We start from the raw sequence: 6,455 nt of genomic DNA, 5'->3' as shown, positions 1-6,455 counted from the left end.
TACCTTTGTAAGGAAGATAGAATTTCTTTCACAGTATTTCTTTAACAGCAGTAAGAATCAAATGCAAGTCATAGGCTGCATATATTTATATTCAACTACAAAACATTCCAGGCTGTTCACTGTGGCGGTTCAATGGCAAGACAGAACACAGCTTTTAGCAAGCAAGCAGGCTGGTCTCTGCTAACGGGCTTCTGCCTGTCAGCTTTCCACCTTCCCCTTTATTCTCTCTCTCTCCCCCCGCGCATTACATTTTCCAACAGATAAAAGGAATACATTGGCTTTGTTTAACATTCTTATTTACCAATTTCTATCTACCGCATTCCTTGCTCTCGGGCCTTGAGCCCAGTCCTGGGAGGCTTCCCATGGTTCATATCATCTTGGTGAGATTCCAAGGTTGATGCCCTTGAAAGGAGCTGTGTGTGCACTACTCCTACACAACACTCCGGGTGTGCCCTGAATGTTGCCAAGCGCATAAACCTTTATGAATCCTACATCCCCTCCTTTTTTGTTTATTTGTGCTCGGCCATCTCATGGTAGCCATCAATTTGCATTTGCAAGCCAATTAACTCCTGGACAGACAAGGTCATAACTCGTGGAGCCTGCCAGGGCGGGTCTCAACAAAGCCTTAACAAAAAGGAATACATTGTACACAGCAGCAGCAAAAAATAAGCTTAAGAAGGTAAAGTGTGATTGGCCGGGCCCCGATTAGCCATGCTAGAGTACTGGGAAGAGAGGTTCGAGTAAGCGGCGAGCATCATCTCATTCCCAATTTCCTCAGGGTGATGACATACTGGAATAAGGCATGTACCTAACAATTCTTCAGCTGCTACAAAATCAAATAAACAAAAGTGGGTAACATTTGCTATTGAAGCCAATCTTTCCCATAGGTTATATGTCATTTGGGCCCGTAATGGAGAAAGCGCTCCCGAGTCAACCCCTGCAGGAAATAGCAGGCACAAAAGGCATACAATCAGTACAGAATTAGCAATAATTTGGGCGAGAATTGCCACAAACAAAGTCTCAGGAGTCTCTGGCTGTTGGTTTGCTGCCAGTCTTCGTTGAGCCGCGGCGACCAATGCTTTTACTGCTCCGCGTGTCACGGGCTGGCTTGGGACGCTATGCCTCCTCCGTTTCCATCCCGCCGTTGTCGACCCGGGAGGCACCGCGTTCTCCTCCAAGGTCAGCTGAAACTCCGGTATGGGGTTCGACAGCCCCTGGTGCCACGCCATGCTGTTTCAGTGCCGGTTGCACACACCGGGCTGGAACCCACAACGGTCCTGCAGGGAGAGACACAGCAGCATATCCCCGACCCCAAGTAATTAAAGGCACTGGGCCCAACCATTGCAGATCGGGCAGCTGATGGTAATAGAGACGCGGTCTTTCCATTTTGTGAAAATGCCGATCCGTGGGGGTCTGCTGATCTGCGTTCAGCGTTAAATTATTTAAAGTAAACAAAAGGATATGCAGTTGTTGCTGAATGTCTCCTAAAATTCGGAGACGCAGCTCCCCTTGTTTTAATTGTTTGTCAAGCAAGGTTTTTAGCGTGCGATTTGCACGTTCAACAATGGCTTGGCCTGTGGAATTATAAGGGATCCCGTGTTTGAGACGGATGTCCCATTGGGCACAAAAGATGAAAAGTGCTGTGGAGCAATAGGCTGGGGCATTATCCATTTTTATCTGGCTCGGGTGACCCATAACAGCAAAACAGGCTAGCAAATGGTGAATAACTTTGGGAGTGGCTTCCCCACGCTGTGGGGTCTCCCAAAGGAATCCCAAATAGGTATCAATGAAAACATGTAAAAATGAATAGGGGTGGAATTGTGGCACGTGAGTGACGTCCATTTGCCACAGCTGATTCGCTGCGGTACCTCTAGGGTTAACGGCATAAAAAAAGGTAGGGGCAGCAGCGGCACAGTGGGGGCAGGAACGAACAATAGAACGTGCATGATCAGCAGGAATATGAAACTGTTGGGCCAAAACAGAGGCAGACTGATGAAAAAAGGAATGGCTTTCAGTGGGGTCAGAAAAAAGGGAATTTACCTGACCACGTAACGCGCGATCGGCGCGCGCATTGCCTTCAATGAGTAGCCCAGGCAGAGGGGTATGACTGCAAATATGAGCAACAAAATAAGGGAAATTACGAGTGGTAATGAAATACTGTAAGGACAAAAACAGGCGAAGAAGGTCCGCATCGACCTGAGGGGTAATGAGGGCAAGGGGTAAATGATCAATTACCTGATAAACATAATGCGTGTCCATGATCAAATTAAAGGGACAATCAGCAAAAAATTGAAAGGCCAAAATAACAGCAGCTAATTCCAAGGACTAGTAAAGCTCTCCAAGCGCTGTGCATGCAAATATTGTTGTACAAGTGAATGAAGCGCTTTCAGCTTTTCTAGAGGGAGGGGCCACTGGTCAATCCATATGGACTCTAAGGATTGCCATACCAATGGTAATGCGGATGGCAAGGTGGGTGAGGGAGGATTTTGGGCCATTATATATTAATATCGAGGGTGGTGTCCAGCTTTGTAAGTAAATCACGGCCCCAAATATTGAGGTGGACAGGGAGTACAAAAGGGCGGATTGTAGCAAGGGCACAGCCTCCTGGTTTAGAGACTGTGACCCAAGACAAACTTTGGCGCCCGGGTTTGCTACCCCCGATCCCTCACAACTCTTTAGAAGGAACTGTTGGCCAACCGACTGGCCACTCCGGATCACGAATCACCGTAACGTCAGCTCCAGTGTCCACCAACCCTGTAAAAGGAACATTATTTAAGAGAAGTGTTAACTGAGGTTTCGAGGGGCAGACCGACATTGTCAGAGCAACAAGTGGAGAGGACGTATTGTGAGACGGCGACTGAGACAGCGTCGATCCAAAGCCGCCTCCGCCCTGGGCTCGATCCTCTGCGGCTGGCACCTGATAGGGGACTAAAATCAATTGTGCAATTGATCGTCCACGCGGGAGCGATTGCGGAAGATGGGTCCACACCTGAACCTTAATAACACCAGTGTAATCAGCATCGATGACTCCTGGGATGACAAAAAAACCCTGTTTCCCAGCGTGTGAGCGAGGGAGAACCAGACCCACAAATCTGGCAGGGAGAGGTCCCGTCACCTGTGTAAGTATGGCGCAAACCTCCCCTGGCAACTGAAAATCAGCGTCCTCCTGCATAATCAAATCAAGTCCTGCACTTCCGGCAGTCGCCGCCCTCATGGAATCTATGGATTGTAAGGCAGAGGAACAGTTGTCTGAGTGGGAAACACCCCCGTTTGGCCCTGGGTTCGGGGGGGACCCGTCGTGCGGTTTCCCGACCCGCTACGACACTGATTAGCCCAGTGATAGCCCTTCCGACACTTGGGGCACTTCTTTGAGGGGCGGGCGGGCGCCGTCGATGAGCGGCACTCCCGCTGAAAGTGACCCTCCTTACCACAGCGGTAACAACGCTTCCCCTCCTTCCCGGTTTTTCGCAGGGCGGCAGCCAGAACTCCAGCCTTATGTGCTTGGGTTCCGATGTTTTGGCACGCCCGCAGCATGTCCGACAGCTCTAGAATTCCAGAGGCTTGTGCAGCCTGGAGAGCACGGCGGCAATCCTCGTTCGCATTTTCAACCGCCATTTTTAACAGGATCTCCTGAGCTGCCGCAGGGTTATCCACCTGTCGGAGGATAGCCTCCTGCAATCTGTTGGTAAAATCCATAAAGGACTCTGATGCACCCTGACGGATACTGGCAAAGCTTTTAGTAGGCCTGCCCGAATCCGGGACCTTCCGGAAAGCATGCTGGGCGCAGGCGGAAATAATGGGGAAGACGGCCTCAGGGAGTTGAGACTGCAGCTGAATGGTAGCAAACTGGCCCTCCCCTGCCAACTGCTCATAAATGATACCTTGCTCTCTATATACCTGGGCTTGGCGTTCCGCCATCTGCCGATATTCACTAAGCCAAATAACATACTGACTGGGCGTCAGCATCATGCGCAACAGCGCCTTCCAATCTTCAGGGATCAGGGTGTACCCACTACCTAGCCCTTCAATGAGACCACGCACATACGTGCTAGTCAGGCCAAACTCGCGAATCGCTTTCTTTACCTCTCTGATCACCAAGTAAGGCAAACTGACCCAGTTTGCAACCTGGTTGCCCTGGCCATCATCCTGCCAGGTCATCGGACAAACTGAGACCAGATCAGCCAGCTCCTCTGCTGTAAGATCTGAGCGAGTCCTCGCTGTGTGAACCATTTGTTGCACCAGCGAAAGCCCTTGAGCAGATGCAGACGACCCCCCGGGGGGCCCCGGAGCATGGAGCCCCACGGGCGGAGGGCGATCACACACCGGCTCCGGTGGGGAAGGCCAGGGAGGCGGTGGTAATAGAGGCACTGGGGGCGAAGCAGGGGAGGGATGGTTGCAGGAGCGGACGGGGGTGGCGGGATCATCAGCCCCTCTGTTGGCGCGGGAGAGGGTCTTTCTGAGGTGACACACCGTGTTGCATCGGTAGGAGGGGGGGTGGCTGCAGGAGTGGACGGGCGTGGCGAGATCACCAGCCTCGCGAGGGAGGGCCTGTCCGGGGCGACATGCTGTATTGCGTCGCGGCAGAGGTGCCAGGCATGTAAAGCCTGCACGGACGCCCGAGGCTCTTCGTGCAATGTCTGGCCCAATCGCTCCCAGTCCGCTAGCTTAACGGTTCCGGCTTCAGGGTACCACGGGCATTGGGCACTCACCTCCTGTAGCAGGAGAGTGAGTTCTCGAGTGGGGCAGTCATGCTGAGCCTTACGCAGCAAATACTGTAGCTCATTGCGGTGTTGCACTTGCAAAGCAGAGAGGGAGCTTCCCATACTTACCACAATGAAAAATACTCACCGGGATCCACGAAGCGGATGAGTGACGCGTCTGAAACCCTTGCCGGGCGAGGTGAGTGCTGAGGGCCCCACATTTGGGCGCCAGTTGTGGCGGTTCAATGGCAAGACAGAACACAGCTTTTAGCAAGCAAGCAGGCTGGTCTCTGCTAACGGGCTTCTGCCTGTCAGCTTTCCACCTTCCCCTTTATTCTCTCTCTCTCCCCCCGCGCATTACATTTTCCAGCAGATAAAAGGAATACATTGGCTTTGTTTAACATTCTTATTTACCAATTTCTATCTACCGCATTCCTTGCTCTCGGGCCTTGAGCCCAGTCCTGGGAGGCTTCCCATGGTTCATATCATCTTGGCGAGATTCCAAGGTTGATGCCCTTGAAAGGAGCTGTGTGTGCACTACTCCTACACAACACTCCAGGTGTGCCCTGAATGTTGCCAAGCGCATAAACCTTTATGAATCCTACAGTTCACTATGCTGTATTCTATTCTGAAGTATTTTTAAGAGGGTCAGTGCATTCTGCTTCCATTATGTAATGGGTTGCTGTATGTTCAATTCCCCTTACTACAGAGGGGAAGTGCCTGAGTCATGCACTGTACTTTTTGATCAGTGACTCTTAATGTTTTTTTAAAAAATACAGAAAAGCAAAAATGATGAGTAGGCTACATCATCATTGCACTCGTTTAGGCTGAAATCTTCAAAGGAGCATCTGGGATTTAGGTATCCAAGTCCTATTAGGCTATTTTGAAAAATCACAGCATTGGTGCGTTAAGTAAATACGAAGGGTTAATTTCTGTCCTGTTGCAGTAGATCATCAGAGATCCATTAATATTTTGTGATTTGCTCTGTTTCTAAGACCCAGGTGAAATGACAAAGCCAATCTTGCTATCAGGGAATTACAGGCATGGCAGAGAATTGATTTTTAATACTTTTAAATGGAAATTTAAATGCTGCTTTTAATAACTGTTTTACCTGTGCTCTATATGTTTTCTAGTTGTGAAGACTAATAAAAATGTCTTTGATAGAATATGTACTAGTATAGTAAAGCAGTTTCCATAGCTAGTGGGTTAAATCAATATTTGTGTTTGTATACACTGTTTGGAGGGAAGGAGGGATGTCCGATTGTATTGGAATGTGAATTCAGGGATATATAACACATCAGATGTTAGTTTTTAAAGTTAAACTGCTTCTTTGGGGTCAAAGTGAGCCCTCTGATATGTACACATGACTCCCATAGGGCTAGATTGAGAGTTGGATGACACACCTACATGGAGGGGAATGAGACCCCACCATCCCCTCATCTTTTTGTATGGGCTACCTGAATGTAGGGTCTGAGAGGAAAGTGATCTGTGCTCATTTACTCCTTCCCTAGGGCAGCCAGCGATGGGCATGTCATAATTTACTACTGCATAGGCCACCAGTAAATTACTACTTCCCTCATCCCTGGAGCAAGAGAGAAGCCGGGAAGTATTTCTGAGGAACATGCTGGAGCAGTGCAGTTTATGAACCTCTCCTTGCTCAGTCTAAAGGCACATTCTAGACTAGGATTTCAGCACCATGATGCTGGATGTGATATAAAAGCCTGTATATCATAGAACACAAAAATGACGGACAAC

At 49.5% G+C, this 6,455-nt stretch overlaps 1 long non-coding RNA gene across 1 annotated transcript; it reads right to left on the bottom strand.

The window, feature by feature from the left end:
• Positions 1-218: 218 nt before the first annotated feature.
• LOC141985780 (uncharacterized) lies at positions 219-4,984 on the bottom strand. The gene is made up of 3 exons (XR_012639015.1): positions 4,849-4,984; positions 2,041-2,107; positions 219-1,277 (listed from the first exon to the last, which is right to left on the bottom strand). It is a non-coding gene; the product is annotated as an uncharacterized LOC141985780 (long non-coding RNA).
• Between the last annotated feature and the right edge of the window lie 1,471 nt (positions 4,985-6,455).

The sequence above is a fragment of the Natator depressus genome, chromosome 4, assembly GCF_965152275.1.
Source record: "Natator depressus isolate rNatDep1 chromosome 4, rNatDep2.hap1, whole genome shotgun sequence".
NCBI classification, from domain to species: Eukaryota; Metazoa; Chordata; order Testudines; family Cheloniidae; genus Natator; species Natator depressus.
The sequence above is the reverse complement of the archived record's forward strand: the minus strand, read 5'-3'. Positions and strand labels throughout refer to the sequence as shown.